Here is a 24,603-nt window from a genome sequence, read left to right as displayed (position 1 = left end):
TTTTTGTTCTCTGTTTTCATACTGTCGTTAATGAGAGGTTCCATTGTCTCTTTGACAAAGCTTATTTGATTCTACTTATTAAATTAAATTAAAATCTGATGATTTTAACCACTTTTGTTTGAACCACTTACAAGCTGTTTTTTGTTTTTTTTCTAATTATTTTTAGTTTGTTTCGTTGTTCTGAAGCTTTATCTCACCTATGACAGATATCATTAGCTGCCCGATGAAACATATTTGTGTTTATATCGATTCTAAATTTTTTGGAGTTGTTTTTGTTGATCTGATCCATACAGTCTTTAATGACAATTTCCATTGGCTTTTTATCGAAGCAATCTTGTTCTAATTATTCATTTTTGAAAAATCTAACGACTTTGACAATATTCGTTCCAATTGATTATTGGTTGTTTTTCTCTCTACTTCGCGCAACTGTTTTCAGTTTTACCACACTTAATCTCGCTCGCTAGTGACAGGTCTCCTATGATGTGATATTTTAATTCATTTGCTTTCTTGATCTGAAATATTGCTGAACATCATATCATATCCAAGTGTTTGTTCGACTTTGATGAGACTTTTTTGGAAAAAAATGCGCGATTAATTGGTTTTCGCTCGTATTCCCCGTTCTGCTTTGCTCTGTCATCTTATCTCATTCATTGCATATAGCATTGAGCGTAGTGAGACATATTTGAGTATAGCAATTAGTGTAATTTCAAATATAGCAGTTTTTTCATGAAAACTTTGTTTTCAGAAAACATTTCTGAAAAATTGGATTTTGCCATTTTGTACTTGTTTTTGTTGTTCTGTCAATTAGTCTCACTAATGACAGATCGCTTTACTTCTCTAATGAGTCATCTGCTAATTTTTTTGATTGGTTACGATATTGACGTAAACCCTGTTTGTTGGTACCTAATTGATGAGGGGCCCTCTAGCAGTCATATGAAGCATTTCCGAATCTGTTTGATTTTTGTTTTTCATATCTAATGGTTTTGCCCCTTAGCACTTTTTTTAACAATAAGCTTTTTTGTTCATCAGCAGTTGTTAATGTTGTTTCTGTTGTTCACTACTATTGGTTACTGTCAATTATGACAAGTGTCGTTAATCAATATTTTTTCTAAAGTGCCGTTTTTTTAATTAACTTGATTGTTTCTATAAAAATCTCGATGTGGTAATAATTTTGACGCAATCTGTTTTTGGAAAACCTTGGACTTTTTTGAGGATAGTTGTTTTCCGAGCTGACTTCGTTGTTCTATTGCTTAGTAGGGCTGATGACAAGCCTTTTAGCGGGTCAGTTGGGTTTAACTACACATAGTCAAAATTTGTAATTTTTTTGGGAGGTCCATTTGCAGTCATATGAGGTATGTCGAATTAATGATTTCACTTCATATCTAAATGTTATACACTTCGCTCATTACTACTTTTTAAGAAGTTTGAGGGTTTTTTGGATTTCATCAGTTGTTCTTTTGAGGCTTTTTCGCTAGCTGTCAATTATAGAACGTCTCACTTTCTCTCTAAATGGAAATCTATTTGATTCATATCATGAGTTTTAAATTAAGTGCAAGTGTTTCATTGGATGGGACGCAATTCGTTTAGAAAAATTTTTTATGTGTTTTTCTATCGTTACTTGCATTTGCTTTCTATTAATTGATCGTTCAGTAAGTGGTAAATTATCAAAAGGCCAGTTGAATCTTTCAATGGGCTTACACCATTTTTCTAAAGCGTGCAGTAAAAAAACTGATTTTTTCAATATCATCTTCTGTCCTTTATCCTGCGCAAAACATTTTATATATGGTTTGCTGTTTAAACTCTTGTTGAGCAAAAAGTTTTTAAAGATAAATTTTCTGGACCTTTTAAATTTTACAACCCTAATTTTTGCAGACAATTTAAAGAGAATAATTTTATTTTTGTGCTTTTAGATCCTAATTATGTTTCGCTTTGATTTATTTAGTTCTGTTCATGCGTTATTAATAGAATTAAGATACTATCAAAACTCTTTTGATGATGGATTATAACAAAAGCTGGCTGATCAATAGTTCTTAAGATTGTTCTGTTTTTGAATTTTTTTTCAGGACTTGGTCGAACAAACTTTTTTTTCACTGAATTCAATTTCGCCCATTTTTTGACAAATTACATTACAAATATTAGAGTTTTCAAGGTGGGTCATGATCTTCGCTCATTCTGTTAAAATGCCCTTGAACATCAATTGCCCAGCAAAAAAAATCTAAAAATGGCAGAAATTTTAACGAATAAGAATACAAACAGGCCGTGAAGTCTCGTAAATCTTTCAGTCCACGTGTTCCAATTTCAAAAAGATCTTAATTCTCAATATCGGAAAGCTTGTTTTCTGTTAATTATAGTTCCTGAGCCTAATGTGATACGTCATCCAAAGTTTATGCGCGAACTTTCTTTGTAATGCACAGTACTAGTACTAGGCGCGCCCTCGAGTGGAAAATATATGAGCATTTGTGAACTTATAATAGAGCATCGAGTGAATTTTTCTCTGTAAATAATTGCAAGCACACTTCGAAGACCTTGAAACTACGAAGCATGTGAAAAATATGTTCCATTGTCTCTTCTAACAGGTTTAATAAAATACATTTCAATTCAAATTTCTTTTGTTGTTCTGTCATTTAGTAACAACATTGATAACACTTAATAACTCTCTAAGGAGTAAAAAATGTTTGTTAAATTCCAATTATTTTAAATTGTTCTCACGACTTTTTTTACTTCTCTTTTGTTGCGCTTTTTTTATAATAGATATTTGATTGTTTGTCTGTCGCTTAGTGTCATTTTTGAATAGCTTCTTTGGTTCTCTAATGGGCATGTTTGTGTTAACCAGTAATTTAAATTTAAGTTTAATGGTTTTCACAACTTTGATAAGATTTGTTTTCGAAATTTTTTACCGACTTTTTGGGTTTTGCCTTTTTGTACTTGTTTTGACATGTTGTCCCATTTTGTTGTTACTGACTAAGCATATTCAAATTTAATAATTGAGTTCATATTTTTTCGAACGGTTTTAACTTCTCGGACGGCGTTTTTTGTTATCGGTTCTTGGGTATTTTGTTTTTTGAGCGTTTTGTGTTTTTTTGTTGTTGTCTCATTTAACCACGTCACTGACAGGTCTCAGGGGTGCTCTATTGAATACAAATTTACAATTTTGAAAATTTCGACACAATAATTCACAGAATTAACAAATTTGACCCGATTTTTAGAAGTTACTGATCAATTTTTTTATTTTTCCTTTTTGTTGGGTTTGCTTACTGTCACTTATTCTCACTTCTGATAACTCTAATTCCCGCTCCCTATTGAGAGATCTTTCAATTTTTTGTCATTTCAAGTTATATTTTGTTTTCGTAACTCTGAGGGAGGAGAATATCTTATTTCGGAATAATTATTGAATTTTTGGTTTCTCCCCTTTTCATAGCTTTAGTTTTTGTTCTGTCACTAAGTGTAACGGCTGCTCTCCTATCAAAGTCAAGGAAAACTTTACACCGCCCAGTTCGTTTCAGCGGTTTCAAATCTGTCCGGATATTGTGTTTTTGCAGTTAAATTCTGAGAACTGTATTATCCGCTATACTGTAGATTACCGTTGCATTACTTGTTCCACAATTACTTCTGATAACTAATCGCTCAGCTTTGCTGTATAACAAACTTGTTTCTCTCAGAATAACAAAATAATTCAAATTGAAACAATCAAATTTTTGTTGAGTTTTTGTTAATAACTCTATTTATAAACCGAAATTAGGAATTCCCGTTCCTAAAAATTGTAGCACTATAACTTGGCTATAACTATGCAAAGTTTCAACCTGCTGCAGTTAGCAGTTGTTAAACGGGCTGTCTTACCAGTTGCAAATCTGATAATAATAAAATTTTTCAGAATTCAAAGTTAGCAAGTCTCTCTATTGGTTTCAATAACACCAATGTTGAGCTCGAGTAGGCTTCGTTAAAGCCAGTAAGAGAAACTGACTTTATGCTTTGCACAAAGTTTCTCTTACTTAGGAACTTCGTTCCTCAGAAAGAAAGTTTTCAGAATATCAAAAATAATTCTCTTTTCAACAAGTCAAAGTTAAGTTAAAGCTGTACAATCATTAAAATGATCTACAGAAACAAGACACGATAACAAGTAATTTACCGCTCAAGAAAGTGTGCTTCAATACGCACTGGATGTCAGTTTAATATTACCAAATTTACGAGTTTCTTCTGATTTTTGGTAGTTTTTCAAGCTCCTTTTTTGCTGCTAGTCACGTGGATTTACATGTCAAATTCAACTGTTGATTGGTTGTAGATAATGATGTTGACAGAATGTGAACACTTTTCCATAACGTCACTTTCTCAGTGTAAATTTGTTGTCATTGGAAATTTGTTAACCTTGTAGAAGTTTTGTCGAATATTCTGTATCAATAACAGGTTGATTCGCAATCCAATCGCAAAGAATCTGATGCAATACTGTTAAGTCGTAGTATTGTTTTGCTGGTGGTTGAGGTAGTTCGAGTTTGAGTTTTACTTCATGAATGACGATTGTGTACTAATAATAGTTGCTAAATATAAATGTTGAACAAAATGACCAAATCCGTTTGGCTTCGATAGAATGTAGCATTAATTTTCGCTTGTCACTCTATTCTAGCTTTAAGGCTTGAAATGACCTTGAAGCGCTATTCAATTTGATTTCTGAGTTGTTAAGCTCAGCCGCAATATCGCCGGCCGTGTTTTCCATCGCGAAAACATCTTTTCCAGGTAGTACTGGGGCGAGCTTCACTACTGGTCTCTTGTACACTCCGTCGTTCGTTCGAACTATAGCTGATCGAATCACACCGTCAGACCCATCGACGGTCTCCGCAACTCGACCTAGATTGTAAAATCCACGCTTATTGCTGTCTTCGATCAACCAAACGAGATCGCCTTCTTTAAGGGTTTCGTTCGCCGTAGATCGCCATTTTTGCCGATTATTCAGAGTTGGCAGATATTCTTTACGAAATCTGTCCCATATGAGATTTGCATAGGCTTGAGTTTGTCGAAAGAGCTTTCGATGATCAACAAATTCTTCCGCGCATGGTAGATAGGGTAAGCAAACGTTCCTGTTGCCAAGCAAGAAGTGATTGGGAGTCAATGCTTCTAAGTCATTAACATCTGAACTGACTGGAGTCAAAGGTCTCGCATTCAAAGTCTGCTCAACGATGCACATCGTTGTTGAAAGAACGTCCCCGGTGACTGATCTGTTCCCCAACACTGCATACATTGCTTTCTTGCAACTTCTCACCAACCGCTCCCATACTCCTCTAAAGTGAGGTGCTGCGGGTGGATTGAACTTCCATCTGAACCCTCGTTGAATTAGATGTTCTTCGATCCCTTCTTTGTTCCATGCCGCAACGTACTCTGCAAACTCTCTTTCAGCTCCAACAAAGTTTGTTCCGTTGTCACTGATGATTGTACTTGGTTTGCCTCTTCGGGCAATAAATCTCATTATTGCATTGAGACAACTGTCTGTGTCCAACTTAGGTACCACTTCTATATGCACCGCTCTCATAGTTAGAGAAGTAAAGAGACAACACCATCGCTTTCCATTTCTTCGCCCAATCTTCACAATGAAAGGGCCAAAGTAGTCGACTCCAATATTTGTAAAAGCTGTTGAAGCATCTAACCGCTCTTCGGGTAGACCTGCCATTTCTGGTGCTATCGTTTGTGCTCTGCCTTTTCTGCAGGTAATGCAGTTGTTCTTGATTGATCTTAAGGCGTTCCGTATGCCTAGGATCCACATTTTCTGCTGAACAATGTTTCTTACATGCTCAGTGCCCTCGTGTTGATTGTCCTTGTGCTCGTTTCGCAAGAATAGTTCAACCGCATGATGTTTCCAATGTAGCAAAATTGGATGCTTTGCATTAAAGTCCAACTGACTTTTGCCTATTCTGCCTTTGGCTCGAATAAGTCCTTCTTCATCCAGGAAGGGGGAGAATTGTAGAATTTTGCTGACTTTTGGAATTTCCTTTTCAGCTTTGAGAGATTTCATCTCTTCACCAAACTGTTCATGTTGTAGTTACTTGAAGATTGTTGCTTTTGCTTTTTCTCTTTCTTCGATGCTAACTATGAGTGTTGCTGGTCTGTGTTCGTTCAATGCTCACTGTACGTATGCCACTGTATTTACTAGTCTGATAAAGTTACTGAATCGTTCCCACTGAATAACAGCTTTCTTCTCTTCAGCCTGTATCATGAATACTGATGAGGGTATATTCTCTTCATCTGATGCAAAGATTAGGTTCACCTGCTCCGGCCATTCACTTTCTGGTTGTTTTAACCAGGCCGGCCCAGTGAGCCACTCACTTCTCTTGAGTTCTTCAATGTTGATTGCTCTTGTGCCAATGTCCGCTGGGTTGTTGATAACGCTGACATGTTTCCACTGTGAAACATCAGCTGTATCTAGTATCTCAGCTACTCGATTGGCCACAAACACTTGTTGTTTGCGATGGGAGTTGCGTATCCACTGCAATACCGTAGTTGAGTCTGACCAAAAACTGCAACTATTTATCATTTCATGTTCCTTGACTATCTGTTCTTTCAACCTCACTGCCATGACTGCCGCTTGCAACTCCAATCGTGGTTTTGAAAGATGCCTCATCGGTGCCACTCTGCATTTTCCAATGACAAATGCTAAGTCAGCTGAGTATTCTTTTGGTTGTGAACGTAGATAGGCCACTTGAGATGCGTCAGCAAACACATGAAGCTCAGTTTTATCCCTCTCTCTGTTGAAGTATCTTCTATCGATGCTTGTTTCAGCCACTATTGGAAGTTGTTCATTCCATCTCAGGAATTCTTCTTCTTCACTAGGCTCCACTTCGTTGTCCCAATGTTGTACATTCTTAGTCCAGATGCCTTTCAGAAGTCGTCTCATATGAACACTGAACGGAGCAAACAATCCGATCGGGTCGAATACTGAAGATACCAGTGACAGAATCTTCCTCTGGGTTATAGGGATTTCCACTTCCTTGTTGGTACCTCTACACGCTTGAAGACTATCATCAGTAACGGTCCATTGTAGTCCTTGCACTGACGATCCCTCCGTACTGGGTTCCACTTCGACTTGCTTCGTGTTGCTGACTGAATTCAAGTCTTCTGGGATTGCTTCGGTAACTGCATCATTGTTGCTTATCCACTTCTTCAGTTCAAATCCATGTTGTGAGAGAAGAGGTTGTAGTTGGTTGAAAACTTCAATTGCTTCTTCCGGGGTTTCTACTGATTTGATGAAATCGTCCATGTAGAAGTTGTTTTGTATTGCCTTTGCTGCAATCGGATACTCTTTTTCGTTGTCCAGTCCCACGCGCTTGAGAGCATAGTTTGCACAAGTTGAAGAACTTTTAGCTCCAAATACGTGACGCTGATATTCGTATATCTGAACGGGTTCGTTAGTTCTTGGACGCCATAAGAATCTCAAGCAACTTCTATCCGGTTCGGGAACTTGCACTTGTAGAAACATCGATTCGATGTCAGCTGTCAGGGCTATTCGTCCTTCAGGGAATCTGAATATTGTTCCAATCAACCCATGTAGCAGATCAGGTCCTGCTAGTAGCTTATCATTTAGGCCTATGTCTTTGTACTTTGATGCGGCATTGCAAACACGTCTTACTTTGCCAGGCTTGTTCGGGTTTAGCACTGGATGGTGTGGCAAATACCATTCTTTCCCGAAGGTTCCTTTCACCTCGGACTTGTCCAATATCTTTACGAATCCTTTTTCTACATCTGTATCTATTGACTGTTGATACAAACTCTTCAAGTTTGGGTCCCTTTGGAATCTTCGCTCCAGTGAGTAAAGCTGACCCAGGGCTGAGCTGTAGTTGTTCGGTAGGTTTGGCTCTGGTTCACTCCACAGCATTCCCACTTCGTACCGCTCGCCTGTGAACTTCGTCGTACTCTCTAGCATCTTTTTTGCCTGCAGTTCCTTCTTTGACTGGCTGACGACGTTGATTTTGGAAGCATAGGTCTCTATGTCTCACCAGGTTTGGATATTCTCTGCCACTTTCACATCTTCAGTGAGGGCGAAATGACAAACATTTTGTCTTCTTTTGCCCGTCATGGGTCCACTGACTACCCATCCTAGCTCTGTTAGAACGGCGAAAGGTTCACTTCGTGTTCCTATCTTATAGTCCAATGGGCGATGTAGCTCATAAGCATCTTGACCAAGGATGATGCCAACTTCCATCAAGTTGAAGCTTTTGTTGGGTAAACTACTCAAGTGGTTGAAGCTTTGCTTCAGCTTGTTGTAGTTGTAGTTTGTGTTTCCCAAGGAGATTGAAGGGTGTGCAAATGCTTCGATTGAATGGACCTTTGAATGTAGTCCCTTTATTTTGAGAGGAACCCTTTCTGTCTTCAGATCCTTCGTTCCGTGTATGCCAGCTATGTTGAGCGTCACATCGGTGCCTTGGGCCCGTAACTTTTCTTGCACACTTTGATCGAAGAATGAAACCGTTGATCCACTATCGAGGAAAGCATATGTGTTCAGACGGTTGCCACCGCTCTGTACTGAGACAGGAACTATCTGAAGAAAGCTAGTAACTTCGTTACTCTGGTTGATTGTTGCTGCGCTTACGTTGACTGCATGATTGCCCTCGTCAATTTGGTTTTCTGAGTGTAGCAATCGGTTGTGCTTCTTGATGCATCCATTGATGCCTCACGCATTGACTTTACAATCTTTGATTGCATGTCCTTTGCCTAGACATCCGTAACATAAGCGTTGCTTTCTCACTGCTGCGTACCGATCATTCACACTCATGTTCCTGAATATTGGACAGTTCCATATTTTATGAGTAGTGCCATCAGCTAGCGGACAGTGATCACTTTGCGTCTGCTTCGTTTCTTTCACGTTGGAACTTGCACTGAAGTTCTATGTTTTCGAGAACCGTTCGTCTCAACTTGTGCTTCTTCTGTCTTCTTCTCTTCCCTCTCCCTTGAAAGCTGAAAACCCTTCGTGCACGAATGCTATCCTTGATAGCCATTTTTCAAACATAATCAGATCGGGCCAATCTTCATCTTTATCATCAACATAGAACCACCACTTCTCTTTGAGAACTTGGGGTAGCTTATCTACTGCCATATACAGTGTCGAGCTTGATTGCAGATCACCAATCTGCTTGTAATCTTTGAGCATATGCACAAATTTCGAAATAATAACTGAGAAACTGATCAGACCTGATGAGTCGTGAGGTTTCACCTGACTTGCTTTGCGAAGACTCTCCAGTTGTGCATCAATGATCACATGGGGACTTCCAAATTTCCTCTCCAGAATGCTCCATGCAGCACCATAGAATTGTCCAGAATAGCCCATTCCAGAGGTTGCTGACCTTGCCTTGCCTGTCAGTAGAGTCTTCAGATGGCTCATCTTCTCTGAGTCTGGTATTGGTCGTTGATCCACTGTAGCAATGAACATACTAGCCCACTCCGGCCATTCGAGAGGGTTTCCGTCGAAGTTGTTCAACTTCAGCTTTGGTAGGCTACTACTACCTGAATAGCCAGTGTTGTATCGTAATAGACCAGCTCTGGGGGAAAAATCTTGGTCTTCAACACTTGAGGATCGGTCTCGTGAACTGCGATATTGTGAGAAGCGACTATACCTGTTCACTTCAGGGGTTAATTCGAAGCGAGCTGTTGGTCGTTCTGGTGTTAGAAGGTTGTCGATCCTGCTGGCCCAGTCTGAGACATCTCTCTCCTTTGGGGTCCAGTAAAAGGGTGATTTGTCTCGAGCACCAGTTGATTGGGAACGAGCATCATCGTTCTCTAATGCTGTTCTCTTCACTTTGCGCTCTAGCCCACGCTCGTCCTCCAGCAGTTGATGCTCGGTTTCCAGTTCCTTCATTTGCATTTCAGCTCTAGCCTCCTCCGCTCAGACCGTGCTTTTTCGAGACGCATCTTGGTTTTGAATTCGATATCGAATTTCTTCATCCTTTCCTCTCGCCTTTGCTTTGCTGAAGATGTTTCCGAAACATTCTCCGTCTCTTGGCCACTTGCTCTTGCTCCATTTTGGACTGTTTGAGCAGCTGGGCTGTCCGTTGGGTAGTTGTTATTGCTCTCGCTGTCGTTCACTGCTTGAGTTGCGTGGCTTTGTTCTGCATTCATTGCTGGTTGCGTGCCTTTGCGTATATATGAAAGCCAATGATAGTCCAAACTTGCTTTGCGCTTCCTTGCTTCTTTCAGATGCTCTTCAACGAAAATAGCTTGATAGGGCACCAGCTTATTCCGACGCTGCAGTTGCTTGGGTATTTCTTCCTCTAGAAGGTGAACAGTCTGTTGGTAGAGGACTTTTAGTTTGTTGGGTCGATCTGAGTCTTCAATTATTTTGTAGCCAATCGCTGTTTTAGTGTTGACTTCTTCCAATAACTCTTGGAACTTCTTGTCGTACCTTTGAGCTGTTGATTGAAGCTCCTCTCTGCTAATTGTGCTAGGATTGCCTGGTTGCCTTTTGCTTTGCTTGTTCCGTTTAAACGAGGTCACTTCTTCAACGTGTTTTGGGAATTGCACTCGCAACTTTCGCTCTAACTCACTGGCGTTGCGCTGTTGATTTTTGTTTGATTTTCTTTGGTGGGTGCCTTCGGCACTCTCTTCATCAGATTGGACAACAGTTTGCCTTCCATTGTCCGGGTCGGCGGACCAAATGTACCGGCTGCTCTCCTATCAAAGTCAAGGAAAACTTTACACCGCCCAGTTCGTTTCAGCGGTTTCAAATCTGTTCGGATATTGTGTTTTTGCAGTTAACTTTTGAGCACTGTATTATCCGCTATACTGTAGATTACCGTTGCATTACTTGTTCCACAATTACTTCTGATAACTAATTGCTCAGCTTTGCTGTATAACAAACTTGTTTCTCTCAGAATAACAAAATAATTCAAATTGAAACAATCAAATTTTTGTTGAGTTTTTGTTAATAACTCTATTTATAAACCGAAATTAGGAATTCCCGTTCCTAAAAATTGTAGCACTATAACTTGGCTATAACTATTCAAAGTTTCAACCTGCTGCAGTTAGCAGTTGTTAAACGGGCTGTCTTACCTGTTGCAAATCTGATAATAATAAAATTTTTCAGAATTCAAAGTTAGCAAGTCTCTCTATTGGTTTCAATAACACCAATGTTGAGCTAGAGTAGGCTTCGTTAAAGCCAGTAAGAGAAACTGACTTTATGCTTTGCACAAAGTTTCTCTTACTTAGGAACTTCGTTCCTCAGAAAGAAAGTTTTCAGAATATCAAAAATAATTCTCTTTTCAACAAGTCAAAGTTAAGTTAAAGCTGTACAATCACTAAAATGATCTACAGAAACAAGACACGATAACAAGTAATTTACCGCTCAAGAAAGTGTGCTTCAATACGCACTGTATGTCAGTTTAATATTACCAAATTTACGAGTTTCTTCTGATTTTTGGTCGTTTTTCAAGCTCCTTTTATGCTGCTAGTCACGTGGATTTACATGTCAAATTCAACTGTTCATTGGTTGTAGATAATGATGTCGACAGAATGTGAACACTTTTCCATAACGTCACTTTTTCAGTGTAAATATGATGTCATGGGAAATTTGTTAACCTTGTAGAGGTTTTGTCGAATATTCTGTATCAATAACAGGTTGATTCGCAATCCAATCGCAAAGAATCTGATGCAATACTGTTAAGTCGTAGTATTGTTTTGCTGGTGGTTGAGGTAGTTCGAGTTTGAGTTTCACTTCATGAATGACGATTGTGTACTAATAATAGTTGCTAAATATAAATGTTGAACAAAATGACCAAATCCGTTTGGCTTCGATAGAATGTAGCATTAAATTTCGCTTGTCACTCTATTCTAGCTTTAAGGCTTGAAATGACCTTGAAGCGCTATTCAATTTGATTTCTGAGTTGTTAAGCTCAGCCGCAATACTAAGGTTCATCAATGACAGATCTTTTTGAGAATAATCATGTATAAATGAAATTTCTCAATGATTCAATTTAATTTAAACATAGCTGTTTCGATGACTTTGACACATTTTGCTTTCCAAAAAAATTATAAATTTTTGGAATTGACCGTTCTGGCCGTTGTTCTGTCACCTAGTCTCATTGTTGAGAGTTCTCGTCGGCTCTCTAATGAGTCATCTGTTAATCTATTTTTGGATTTTTTTCCATACATTTTTAATTGTGTTATAGACTTTGATGGCATATTTGCATCTGTCAAATGTTTTTAGTTCAAATCTAATTGGTTTATCAAGTCTCCCACTCCTCGTCTCTAAAGATACATGAGTTTTTTTTGAAGACTACTCATTTTTGTTTTCATTGTTCTTTTTTATTCTGATTAATGGCACGCCTCAATTGATTCCTAATTTGATCTTCATTTGCTTCTCTTCAATAGTTTTGGTTAAAAGCAAAGCATTGTATTAGTAAGGACGCCAATTGTTTTGGAACATTTTTCGTTTTTTTAAATTGTCGCGTGCATCTATTGTTATTTTTAAATCTTGGCTCTTAATTGTTGTTATGAAAGAAGACATGAAATTTCTTATGATGGTTTAATCAAAAAGTGATGAAACACCAAATTGCAGATGCAAGTGACTGATTTTGATTTTCAAACCAGTTGTAAAAATTTGGTTTAACTGCGGTGTTGTGTGCTTCACTGTGTCTCACTGTTTTTTATACAAATTTGGCGTTTGCGATCACCACGAGCAACGGTTTTTTATGATGACGTTCATGGATCTTATAATTTTGACATCTTTTTTCAACAGCAAATTGAAACAAAATTATTCTTTTTCTCCTTTATTTATCTCCTTTTTTCCTTTTTTGTATGCAATGTGATATGTTTTATTTATTTTTTAAGGTGTCCTGCTAAGTTGAATGAAATTAGTTGTTTAGATTTCTCCTGAGATTTTCTGACGTTCTTTTATCAAGCTGAGCTTTCGAGACAAACTCCGTTTTTATAGTTATTTTTGTTGTTTTGTTATAATTCATGGCTGGCTTTTACCAGCACAGTGAGGTTATATATGGAAGTGTGTAAACTTTTTTATCTATTGGTTTTACCAGTTCTCGTTTTTAACTCTACTCGGTTTTAGAAAATTAAAAGCAGGTTCGCTGGCGGTCATCAGTTGTTGTTTTTGTCCGTGATGTTTTTGTGGTGGTGGTTGTTGTTGTTATTGTGTTATGTTTAATAAAAAATGTTGCATTGTGAGACTGTTTTGCTAGTTTTTGTCTCCAAGTATCTTTCCGTGATTTAAACGGTTTAGTAAAAATCAACTTTTGTTTTTCATAATTTATTAAAAAAGTTCAGAAGTTTTGTAATGTTGGAAACCTATATTTTTTGAAGTGATTCTTTTTTCTCAGAGGGTTCTTACGAGCCAGCATCCCTGCCAAATGAAGTGCAATATTTGGACCATTCTACCTCTTTAAATCTATAGAGCGTATCTTAATGCATGTAAGACGGGACTCACTGTGTGGGATATGGTGACAAGAGCACGATTATGATTGGTAATTATACCATGACTTTGTCCTTTGTCGCCAAATTCCTGAAATTAGCGCAATATTATGTAAAGATGGGGGGGGGGGTGGTATGTAATTTGCCTTATAGAATACGTACATTTGACAATTGGAAGCAAATCCAAAGAAATGACGTTTGTGGACGAAAAGTCAGCAATTAGACAAGATAAAAATTGAATTCTGTAGAGGGAGATTAAATTTCCATTAAAATATGTTATATCTGAAATACAAGAGAAAGCTAATCTGGTCAATACTTACCTTTCCTGTTGAGTTTTGTACAAAAGTTGGTGGTTGACAACTGTAAAAATGTTGCCCGGATTGCTAATGTGCCAGTTTGAGAAATCCCAGCTGGACGTTTCTCGAACATGATCCCCGTGAAACCAGTCTTCGATTCCGCCTGTTCCTTTTCTCTTCTGGAAGATAATTTCGTTCACAACATATCTTTTTTTCAGGTTGTAGACAGAGAACCGGATGTGAGAAGCTTCCAGGATTCGAGATTCCAATTTTGGGTGTCTAAAGAAGTGGTCACCATTCGTCATTTTGGATTGCCCAGGAACTGCGGGTTCTGTTGACCCGTTTTTGTAATAGTGGTATATGTGTATTCCAGAAAAAGCTTCAACCATGAAAACTAGTTGCCATTTCTTCACATCAGTTTCGTAAGAATCACCATTTGAATCTACTAAAATTTCAATCCTTGAGGCGGATGTCATGTTTTGATATATTACATTATATTGCAATTTACAATAATTATAAACATGGTTCCCAGAAGGGTCAATGTTTGTTTGAGCAAACAAAATGCCATAATGACACACGGTATTTGAATCCTCGGGCAAAAATGTTCTGTCTCGGATTGTGAAGCCAATATAAGGCGAAGTGTTGTCAAACATTTCTACTACCAAATTCCGGTCCAATAAATTATCAATGGATGAAGCTTTGATTAAATTTGAAACCGTAAACCAAACCATGTAGTCTTGATCGCATCTGAAAATAAATTCTTGGTCTAAATGTTCAACGTTTGATCCATCAACATCCGTGTAAATTCTAAATTTGACATTATTGCAGGTTGTGAATGATTTTTCCATTTTGTAATGTCGAAATGCGATATTTGAGTCCAAATCATAATAGTAGCTTACATGTCCGTTTTTATAGAAACTAAGAATATCAAAATCTCCCTTTGGGTTGGAAAATGAATAGCTGAAGACTACAGTCATTGGTTCAGTGTATATTTCAATCATTTTGAACAAGTGGTGGTTATAATTTGGTCTATTTGTCCATGAAGTTCCGCCAGTATAGTGCAAAATGGCGCATTTAGAATCAATGTGGTTCCAGTCAAAACTACAATTAGTCTTCATAGTATCTTCACAAATTATTTTGAACCAGAAAAACTCTTGATCGCAAGAATTAGCAGCTGAGTTATTGATGGTCACAACGCTTAACATTCCGCCAGTGCTGTCCATGTAATGCATACTGGTGTTTGAGAACAAATTGAAGGCATGATTTAATGTCAGATATTCTTTTGAAAACCAATTTTTACTGTCAGAAATCGCATTTTGTACTTCAAATTCAAGCCATTTGTAATTGAACTCGTTTCTGTAAATTTTGAGTACAACTCTTCTGGCATTTTGCACTTTTTCGTCAAAGTCAGCGGCGCGAAATGTGTTTGGTGAATTATAGTCTTCTGTTAGCGAACCATTAAAAAACGAGTCAAAATTATCAATGCTGCTTTCAATGGAGTACTGCAGTTGGAGTTCAACGTTTCGTTCAAAATAAAGTCTTGATTTTGCGTAAATTTCGATGCGAGCCGCTTTTTCCAAGTGTATTGCATGTTTTGCACCTGTTGATCGGGAATACTTGATATCACACAGGTCCACGCCACCACTACAAGATATGATCAGAAACTTTTTATCACTCGCATCAGAGGTATCAGAAATATTGAAGTCGTAACCGTTGAAGTTCAACTGTAAGTTGTTCATTTTAGGTGAGATTGCCCACAGAGATGATGAGATAATGTTTTCCGGCTGAAACCATTTATAGGGGTCGTTCACAGCCCGGAAGGTGACTGTTGATACCGATTCTTCTGATTGGTCGAAAACTATGAGAGCTATCTGATTGGCCGCCAGAAGATTATCATAGAACGAACTGTGGACAAAATTTGAGGTGCTATTATTCGATGCAGCGCTGTCCTGAGCATTGTTCAGAAGTTCATTGAGGTTCTGCTGTGAGTCAGCAGTGAAATTCAGAACATTATCCCAGAAATAGAACCACTCTGAAAATAATCAACAACATAATTATCAATTATCAGTGAATAGTTAACATTCTTTAGTTTGTTCACACAGTGTCTTGAAAATTTTTCAATGTTTTTGGTTACGAGATGGCGGGGAGGGGGTGGGAGTGGGTGTCGGGACTTTAGTAGACTTCAAAATTAGCTCTCATAAGGGGGGGGGGGGTGAAATGTGTCAAAACTGAAACAATAAATCTTTACTTAAGAGCTCCTGGACAGGCAGCAGTTAATATTCTTTTTCATTGTTGAACATTAATTGCAAATGGTATCAAAATATGTAGTCAACCGGAAGATGCAAGAGTTCAATTTTTACGAAAATTGATTTTTTTTATTTTTAAACCAATATCAATTAACCAAGGCATCGAAGAATTTGATCCCTTCAAAAAATTGCAGCTGTTATTCAATGGAATCGAGATCTTTGTCTTGTTTGTTCACGCCTGTCACCCAATGAGAGGACAGAATATTATACAATCTATTTTTTTCACCCAAAAGCGGGTAGTCATAAAACATACGAGATCTCGAGAGATACGAAATCATAAAAAGGTCGAAACATTTTATTTAAACTTATAGATAAGAAATGCCAAAAAAGAATTAACAATTGAGAGAGTGCATGTGGAGGGGGGGGGGGGCTTTGAAAAGGGAGAAATGCCATTAATGCTCTGTATTAACTACGTCTACCTTTACACCCGAAGGCAGAGTTGAGTGGATTGAAGAGAAACCCTGCATCACAATTGCAATGAAATCGTCCATTTTTATAGTTGACACAATGTCCATTGTCACCACAGATGCCAGGAGTAGCTAAGCATTCGTCGATATCTGAGGACAAAAAGCAGACTGATAGAAACAATATGTAAAACAATATGTAAACAATAATATAAAACAATATGTATTTCTAATCTGTTGTTCGACTGCACTTTTCTAGTACCATTTTGAAAGCAGAACTGAAGTTGACAATCGTTTAACAGTGTACCTCAATTATATACTTCTAAAAATTATTCAGCGTTGCCATAGAAATTGGTGAAATAAAACTTGTGATGAAGTCCCTGAGCCAAGACGGGTATTAATCATACCAACTTGGTTAGCGCACGTGGGGAGGGGTCCGGTGCGACCCGAGTTGATAGTTTGAACAAAGTTTCAACTGCGCTTTCAATTCAGGCCTGTTTGATCTGGCAGGCATCTCTATTCATTTTGCAGAAAAATTATCACATTTTGCATGCAATACTCATACTTCATTGTGTGTTCTGGGCCAGACTTGTAAGTCTATCTGACCAAAAGAAAACATTCAAATTCTTTTTACTAATAGCCATGAAGCGATAGCTTGGACTATAAATGACCGTCTCTTTGTTTTTTGTTGCAATCGATTGTATTTGTGCGCGTTTTTTAATGACTCGAAGATGAGTATTGGTGGAGCGTTCTTATTGATAATTTGTTAGAGTGTATTTAAAACAGGATGTAAAACTCGCACGTGAAATCTTAGTGTTTCCGTCAAACGGCTGAATTAATTGAAGAGCAATGAGAAGAGAGAGTGATTTTCTGTTCAAGCAGCGTTTTTGACCGAGAGCGAGCAAGGTAGGTATGAAAAATGTTTGCTCTGCGAGTGAAATATTTTGACCACGTGCGGTTTTTTCAGAGCAGTTTTTATTGAAGTTTTCTTTACTTTTTCGGTTAAAGTGGTTTTTCAAATCCATATTAACAAATAGCTGTGCGTTTGAGAGCTCTTTTAACCATCTTAGTGGAATATTAAAATTTTGTGAATTCGCTATTTTACATGTTTTTTCAGCCGTTTTGTAATCGTTTTCAATTTTTTTGGTCCCGAGGTTATTTGGTATTTTTTTTGGTAGAAATTAGTTTTTATATTGGTTATTGAGGCTTGACTTTGTTGTTATCATATTACGTTTGTTTTATTTCAAGAAAACAGACTGAATTTAAACAACTTTTTGTTTAATTTTTTCGTTTTTGGAGTTTTTTTTGCCCAATTCTTTAGTTTTTCCGCCTTTCAGGATTTTTTATTCAATTTTAAATATCCAATGAGCGTTGCTGGCAAGGTTATTGTTGCTATATGCACCAAACAGAAGGTTTGACGGCACATATATTTATCAAATAGGCTTGCCAAACCTGTTCCCAATTTTCCAAACTTTCCAAATTTTGTAGTTTTTACTTATTGTTCATGTTTTATGTGTCTGCAGCTTCATTCGGGTTTCCTTTGTACGCTCAATAAATATTCAGGAACTGTTTTTTAAATTGTGCTGAGAACAGTTGTTCAGAATTTGCATTTTTTTCTGAAGAATACTGTTTAGAAATTTAACAGGTTTCTTAGGTTTTAATCTATAATTCTTTTTTACTTATAGCCCAATGCTCCTCCTTCTGTGGGTTGTATCTTTGGTGATGATTTGATATTCAAATACATTCAATTAAAGTCATTGTTTTCGGAGTACTAACTTATGAACTGTTTCCAACAAACATATTTTCTCAATTTGCTTTTTCCCTTCAATTTGCTGTTTCAAATTGAATGATACGAAACAATTATATTTTAATAGTGGTTTTAGTTATAATTTCAGTGGTTTCTGGGGTGTAAGTTTGCTATTTGACTCTTCTTATTTTAAATCAAGCTGGGCAGTAAAAAAATGCAAAAAAGGGTGTAGATTTGATAAAATTTTTAAAAATTGGATTGAGAAATTGGTGTTTCAATTTGACTTCTATTTTGCAGGTCAATTTGACTTCTATTTTTAGTGTTTCTTCTCTTGACTTCTATTAATATAATGCACATGTATTCTAATTGCACCTATTTGCAATGACTTGAACACATCAACGAGCATCTTGCCTTTTAGTTTAGTATCTTTACACTATCTGGATATCTTCAAGAACTTGTGTACTTTTGATTTTTTCATGTATATCATATTAATTCAGTTGTCTTATCATTTAGAATCATTTATGACAGGTTTCATTGTTCCCTAATGAGACACAAATACGTCCAATTAATAGTTCAAAATCAAATAGTAGTTGTTACGACTTTAACACTCTTTTCAACATTTTAATTAAATATTTGAGTTTTGCGCGCATTTCATGTACATTTTGCTGTCTTATCATTTAATTTCGTTAAGGACAGTATTCCTAGGGTTAACTAAATGGGATTAAGTTCATCAATCTAAATTTTCAATTCAGATTAAATCTAAATCAGTTCAAAGACAAAGCTTTCTGACTTGAACACTTCAGAATAATCTTCCAGAAATATTATCAATTTTTTTTAGTTTTTGAGTTTTTTGTTCGCTTTGATGTCTTATCCTTAAATCTGATTATTTGACATTCTCATGTGTTGCTGTGAGAAAAAAATCAGATTATTTTTTTCCCACGGCTATTGCTTTCTACGTTTTATACGCTCTTCGTTTTCAAAAGAGACTCGGTTTTTTTCTGTTTTTCTAATTTTTGTTGTATTTATCTGCCTTATCTTTTAATTTGATTAATCACAGGTCTTTTCGGTTGGTAATAGCGATTTGATTAACTATATCAATTGCTTCAATCCATAACTGACGCTTTCTGTTACTTTCACGCTATTTGTTTTCAGCAAATTTTTGATGCAAATTTTTGAGCTTTTGCGATAATTGGATTTTTGTAGCCGTTTAAGTTTTGGTCAATTATCTGGCTGTAACTTTCAGGAAATGTTCTCATCGAATTAGATACCATTTGTGTTCGAAATCTTTAAGTGATGAAATGTAAAATCTTGCGCTAAATTGTAGCTCTTTTCTCAGCCAATATTTTTTCCAAGAGATATTGTTTATGGTTGGAAGTGATGAATCAGGTCTTTCCGGCTGTTAATCAGATATAAGTAAAATTTTTTAGGGGCTTATAACAGCTGTTTTCATGATTTGGCACTAGTTCTTTAAAAAAATATTCTTAATTTTTGAGTCTTGGAAGTTTTGGTTGCTTGTCTTGTGGTCTTATCGCTTAGTCGCAAAAATAACAGTCTTTTTTGGCGTTCTAGTTGGGATTGTTTTTCGTTAATTGATTGTCTTCAATTTTAAGACAACATTTTCACTGAGTTGATAGCGTTTGTTTTCGAAATGTTAATTTGAATTTGTGAACGTTGTTTTCATTTGTTTGTAGTTCTATTTTGCCTTTTTCAGACATAATAACAGCTAAAATATACTTTATGACTTCCCAGGCTGAGGTCCCAGACCCAAAGTGGATATGTCCAGACAGGTCCAGACGGAAAGTGCCTATGTCGAGACCGTCCCAGACTCAAAGTGCCTATGTCCAGACCGTCCCAGACGGAAAGTGGATATGTCCAGACTTTCGTGCGTTCAAAGTTTTTCGTGCGTTCTTCGTGCGTTCGAAGACAAATATGTCCAGACCATCCCAGACCGAAACAGTATATGTCCAGACTTTCGTGCGTTCTTGTCCAGACCATCGTGCACTCCTTCTTCGTGCGTTCGAAGACAAATATGTCCAGACCATCCCAGACCGAAACAGTATATGTCCAGACTTTCGTGCGTCCATGTCCAGACCATCGTGCGGTTATGTCCAGACCACCCTGCGTTCAAATCCAGACCATCGTGCGTTCATGTCCAGACTTTCGCGCGTTCACCAGACCGAAAAAAAAATTACATCCTGGGGTGCAGTGCTATTCCTTGAAGATGAAGACAGAGAGGGTTCCAAAATTCCACAAATCCATATGTTTAAGGTTTATCAAAAAATTTGATTTTAAATCACTTTTTCTATAAGATTGAGGGATAAACCGACCCCTCCAACCAGGGTTGGGATGTTCGATTTTTCGCTCAGTACTATAGAAGAATTGACTTAAAGAAAAAACTTTTTGATATTTGCACTACTTTTGTCTCCCTTCAAAACTTTCCAGTTTCACTTGCATCCAACTGATTTTTTTGCAAATCTTTAAGAGTAATTTGAAAGTAGATTACAGCAAGAACTCAAAAACCTAGGTTGCGGGTCGAATTTTTGCTACGTCATAGAGAAAAAAATGATTTAAAAATAATATAAAAAATGATATTTGCATTTCATTTGTCTAAAAACCGACCTCCCACACTAGGTTTTTGGAATCTTCCTGTTATCTCCTTCCAAATTATACTTGCAATTTTTCAAAAAAAATTGTTGGGTGCAAATGAAACTGGAAAGTGTTGAAAGGAGACAAAATTAGTGAAATTATCGAAAAATTTTTAATTTTGGATCATTATTCTCTATATGATGCAGCAAAAAATTGACCCCCCAACCTGGGTTTTTGAAATGTTACTATAATGTATTTTCAAATTATACCTGCAATTCTTCAAAAAATCAGTTAGATGCAAGTGGAACTGGAAAGTGTTGAAAGGAGACAAAAGTAGTGAAATTATCAAAAAATTTTATTTTTGAATCACTTTTTTCTATATGAAGCAGCAAAAAATTGACCCCCCAACCTTGGTTTTTGATATGTTACTATAATCTATTTTCAAATTATACCTGCAATTCTTCAAAAAAATTAGTTAGATGCAAGTGAAACTGGAAAGTATTGAAAGGAGACAAAAGTAGTGAAATTATCGAAAAATTTTAATTTTGGATCATTTTTTTCTATATGACGCAGCAAAAAAATGACCCCCCAACCTTGGTTTTTGAAATGTTACTATAATCTCTTTTCAAATTTTACCTGCAATTCTTCAAAAAAATCAGTTAGGTGCAAGTGAAACTGGAAAGTGTTGAAAGGAGACAAAAGTAGTGAAATTATCGAAAAATTTTAATTTTGGATCATTTTTTTCTATATGATGCAGCGAAAAATTGACCCCCCCAACCTTGGTTTTTGAAATTTTACTATAATCTATTTTCAAATTATACCCGCAATTCTTCCAAAAAAATCAGTTAGATGCAAGTGAAACTGGAAAGTGTTGAAAGGAGACAAAAGTAGTGAAATTATCGAAAAATTTCATTTTTGGGTCATTTTTTTCTATATGATGCAGCGAAAAATTGAACCCCCAACCTTGGTTTTTGAAATGTTACTATAATCTACTTTCAAATTATACCAGCAATTCTTCAAAAAAAAATCAGTTGGATGCAAGTGAAACTGGAAAATGTTGAAAGGAGACAATAGTAGTGAAAATATCAAAAAAATTTATTTTGAATCTTTTTTTGTATATCATGGAGCAAAGAAATGACCCACCACCCACCAAATTTTTCGAAATCTTGCTTTAATCAATTTTCAATTTATACTTGCAATTTTTCAAAAAAAAATTGTTGGGTGCAAGTGAAACTGGAAAGTGTTGAATGCAGACAAAAGTAGTGAAAATACAGATTTTGGGATTGGTTCATGGTATTGTCCAAGCCCAACCAAACTTGATATGGACTATCCCCAGGTTATGTACATTATGAGACAAGAAAAATCAGCTACAGCTTACCTCTAGTAAAAATTAGTTTTTCGTACGGAAACTTGTGATTATTTCAAGTAAGTAATTTTAAAAATTGATCTTTTTCATTAGGTTTCATTACTGTATAAATTTAGCCAATATTGATATGGAGTATCCCCGAAGTATAAAGACACTGAGACAAAAAAGTTTCAGCTATAGCTTGCCTCTGGAAAAAGTTAGGTTTTCGCACAAAAATTTGCGATTATTTCAAACGAGTAATTTTAAAAATATTTCTTTTTGATTAGGTCAGAAAAGTGTTAAAATTCAATCAAACTTGGCATGTAGAATTCCGAATGTCGTAAAAGGTAGAACAAAAACGATTACGGCTATAGCTTGCCTCTGGGACAATTTAGCTCTGAAACGGCTATTAGCGATTAATTCGAAGAAAAAAACTTGAAATATTCTTTTTTTCGTTTGGGCCATAGAGCAATCCCAAGGAAACCAACCTTTGTACGGATTATTATCACTTTATTTGGAGTTTAGAATGAAAATGATTGGCTATAACTAGCGTATATAAAAAATTAGTTGCTGTTAGTTAAATTTTTCATTTTATCGACTAACTTATCAAAAAATTGGGTATTTTTGACCTCGTCAATAAGATCTTCAACTCAAACAAAAACCGTTACAGAGCTAACTTGTCATATTTTTAAATGAAAAAAAAAGAAATGTTTGGCATAGCTTGCCTTGAAGCAAATTATTTAGTGAAACAATTTTTGTTGAGTCTAGAATTCGTAAATTTTTTTCAGTGTCCTCACAATAAAAAACACTTGGTTTATTGTTTTTAAGTTACTTCAAACTAAAAATCTTCTTCAATATTAACTGAGCTAAGCATATTATACATTGCGCGAACAGAAATGATCATTTGTTTATCTTTTATGCCTTAAAATTGCTGCAGTTTTCCAAAAATTTTCTCGTTTTTTTTGGGGGAAGTTATGAATTTATCATTATTTTTTAACCTATATAAAACAGAAATATGACATATTTATGCTTGTTATTCTGCACAGAAACTCTACTTTTGGGATCAGTATACACAGTTTATCGTTTACGAAAATATAATGTCAAAAAATTCAAAAGTATCGGGAAAAAAATGAAAAAAATGCTTTTTTTGTCATTTTTTACTGGTTTTAACTAATGTTTTCACATTGAAACCATACTTTTTTGTACTCGTCGAGCAGTTTATTATCAGAACCTAACCACTAAACCATTTTTCAGATAAACATTCTTGAATTTCATTGAGAAAATGGTCAAGGAAGACCACCTAGTCGAGGTCGAAATTTCGAAAAAAATCGAATTTTCAAAGTTGTTTATGTTTATAACTTCAAGCATGTAGAGAATTGGAAAACGTTCTATAGCTCAAAATGAAGCTTAGCTAATTTGCTTTACGATCATGTATATCATTATAGGGTTCGCTGGGACCGACGATCAAGTTTTTCTGCTTACACTAAAAAATGCCGAAAATCAGCTGTTTTGGTCCAGGGGGTCAAAATCGTCAAAACTAAAAAACTGTTTTTCGGAACTTTTTTATGCTCCAGATGATAGCCCTTTTCTTCCTGATTCCAAAACACCTTCGTTTTTAAGAATCCGTTCAGTAGTCTTTGAGAAATAGCCCTTTGAAATCAGCCTGGGGCGACCTAATATAGCTATATAGCTTGGGGCGGCAAATTATAGCTGGAGCTCGTGAATTTATATATATATATATATATATATATATATATATATAGCTATAATACAACAGGTGCAGTTTTGGAGCTTTTGAAATATGCAACTTGAGTTTGATCCTCTTTACAGGTAAGTTATATCCGTTGACCATATGAAAAATTCGAATTGCGTGCCCCGTGGTCAAACGACAGCTATACGCCGACTGAGCATGTCATCTGACAGCAGGAGGTTTGCTATGAAGTGCTGTCCGGCTAGACCATTATAATAAACCTGCAAAGAGGTGCATATGAAATGAAATGTATCGTAAACGTTCAAATGGTGATGGTAAGTTAGTGAAAGCAATGAGAAAGTGTCAGAGCAACCCCCCCCCCCACCCACCCCTCCCACCCCCCCCCAAATCCGGCTACACCAGAATACCCACGCCCGTGCTACGTGTCGTACCGTACGAGTGTTGCACGTCGCAGAATAGCTACGCGCGCTGCTGTAGAGCGCAGATCAGAGTGTCGGGCGTGCCCAAGTTCATTTTAATAGCAGGAACTGAGTATTTTAGATCAAGTGAGATGCAGTCAAGGTATTTTGACGACCATGTACCTGGACAGGGAGTTAATGTCAATGAATTCTTGAGTCCAGGAGGACGCAGAAAGGAGATAAGAGTTAAATGTTTCAAAGGTTTTAAAAAAGACAAGGACTTATATAGGACAAGACGTCAAGTTGATTTAGATCTCGCAACCTCTATAAGGTTCGTCAATTTCCAAGCTAAGTGCGAACCTGGGCAAGTACTAGCGAAAGTCTGGAAGATATTTAAGAACGCGAAATCGATCAAGTTGGG

General features: G+C 36.5%; 2 protein-coding genes across 3 annotated transcripts in view; both read left to right on the top strand.

Annotated features, from left to right (window-relative positions):
* LOC142344625 (trafficking protein particle complex subunit 2-like) overlaps positions 1-24,603 on the top strand; it is a 580,178-nt gene that overhangs the window by 249,891 nt on the left and 305,684 nt on the right. The gene's annotated exons all lie outside the window — the stretch shown is intronic.
* LOC142344623 (ubiquitin carboxyl-terminal hydrolase 5-like) overlaps positions 1-24,603 on the top strand; it is a 385,171-nt gene that overhangs the window by 249,886 nt on the left and 110,682 nt on the right. Inside the window, exon 1 of one of the 2 annotated variants that reach the window (XM_075396432.1) lies at positions 74-84. The exons of the other annotated variant lie outside the window; for it this stretch is intronic. The gene's annotated coding sequence lies outside the window, so the exon portion shown is untranslated. Of the gene's footprint in view, positions 1-73; positions 85-24,603 lie in introns of those variants that run through there. 2 annotated transcript variants of the gene reach the window in all.

Source organism: Convolutriloba macropyga, chromosome 8 (assembly GCF_964194025.1).
Source record: "Convolutriloba macropyga chromosome 8, txConMacr16.3, whole genome shotgun sequence".
Lineage (NCBI taxonomy): Eukaryota > Metazoa > Xenacoelomorpha > Acoela > Convolutidae > Convolutriloba > Convolutriloba macropyga.
This window is presented reverse-complemented; position numbering and strand designations above follow the sequence as displayed.